Source organism: Poecilia reticulata, chromosome 1 (genome assembly GCF_904066995.2).
Source record: "Poecilia reticulata chromosome 1, P_reticulata-male-v2, whole genome shotgun sequence".
Taxonomy (NCBI): domain Eukaryota; kingdom Metazoa; phylum Chordata; class Actinopteri; order Cyprinodontiformes; family Poeciliidae; genus Poecilia; species Poecilia reticulata.
This window is the reverse complement of record NC_088830.1, coordinates 26,346,986-26,348,537: the sequence shown is the minus strand read 5'-3', so window position 1 is coordinate 26,348,537 and position 1,552 is coordinate 26,346,986. Positions and strand designations below refer to the sequence as shown.

Sequence of the window (1,552 nt, the reverse complement as noted above, 5' to 3'; positions counted from 1 at the left end):
GGGGAGCCACTAATGACTGATTCATCCTCTGAGGATGAAACTGATCCTGATTTGTTTTTGGAGTAAATGTCCACCAGCCACCACTTTCTTGCCCACCGTCCCACAAATGGTCAGAAATGACACTGTTCCTCTGTCCTCCGGGGTATCCCATCATGAAGCTCCCTCAACATCTGCATCTCAAACTCCTAGTGTTGCCAGCTCAAGTAATGATCAGGGCCCTCCCAGGGTGGCGAGGAGAACTGCACGCTCAACAGCAGGTCAACATTCCAATCTCCACCATCTCCCAGACCAATGGCATTAGCGCATGGGCTGCAGACTCTCCTGATTCACATTGCAATGCTGTTTCTGTAGTATTTAGACCTTGGTGCTAGTATTTTTAGAGGTCGTCGTCGGGGCGTCGACGCAAGTTGGGGGGGGTAGACTGTAGCAGCATAATGGTACGCTGCCACTTTAAGAGTAATTTCAGCTGCTGCATATAAGCAAGCGTTCACCTGACATGAGGTTGCTTGCGTCGTGACGTCAAATTGAAGTTGCTCCCTTTGTTTGCGCCGTTCTGGGTAAGCGTGGGTGTTATCATTGTCAGCTTTAGGAATGGCTATTAATGTCAACTGGTTTGTCTGCTTAGCCTCCTTCGCTGCACCTTTAATATCGGGGTCGATCTGTCCATTCATTTCTGCTGATAGGAAGGTAAGAGCTTAGCGTGGCTAATAACACCCGTTTCATGTAAACAAAACCTTCACATACCATTTTTATTACAGTTGCACTGCATCTAGGTGGTACTGAGGATCTGATTATGGGCATTTATCAGGTCACAGGTAAACGGCTGCTGCAAGTTATAAATTTGTTGTAGCAGTTGAATTAATTGCTATATTTTTTGTTAGCCACCTGATGACTCTCGGCATTGCACCTGGATTGATGCTCGCTGCTGTTTTGCCTAACTCGAAATTGTTTTAAAAGACCAACTTGAACTTGCCCTGCTTCTGGGAGCAGTGATGGCGCTATTGAAGGAATGAACTGCAACATTGTAGCGCCATGGTACCACTGTTTTACTTGTATTGTTTCATTTTTTGTCTTTCTTTTAAGGACTGAGGCTTCTGTGGTGGCGGTGGTGACCCCTGTGGCGGTGTCTTGTCTCGCGTGTTTTGTTGGAGCACCTTTTCTTTCTTTGCCGTGTTTTTGTTGTGTCTAGGTGATTCCCTTTTTCTGCACTGGATGTTGCCCCTTTCCCTCACTACTTCCCCACTGGTAAGCCTCAGTTTCCTTTGCAATTTAGACGTTTTATGATAAATCTTGTTAACTGCATTCACTGTTTTAACCATTCAATTTCAGATCATTATTTTAAAAAAGAGATTATAAAGACGAATAAACTTTGTAGAACTTCCTGAATCTTGTCTCATTTTCCAGCAGAACGTACTTGCGTCCTTTCATTATTTTCCTGGAATTATTCCAGGTGGCGTTGTTGGTCATTATAACCTGTAAGAGTTTATATCTTGGGTTCATAATTAAAAATAAAGAAAATCCACCCCCCAGGTTGCCACACTTACATTCCTTT

The 1,552-nt window shown here is 44.1% G+C and overlaps 1 long non-coding RNA gene across 1 annotated transcript; it reads left to right on the top strand.

Moving 5' to 3' along the window:
• The first annotated feature begins 313 nt into the window (after positions 1 to 313).
• Positions 314 to 792, top strand: LOC145552631 (uncharacterized). The gene is made up of 3 exons (XR_014088756.1): positions 314 to 557; positions 626 to 687; positions 759 to 792. It is a non-coding gene; the product is annotated as an uncharacterized LOC145552631 (long non-coding RNA).
• The last annotated feature ends 760 nt before the right edge of the window (positions 793 to 1,552 follow it).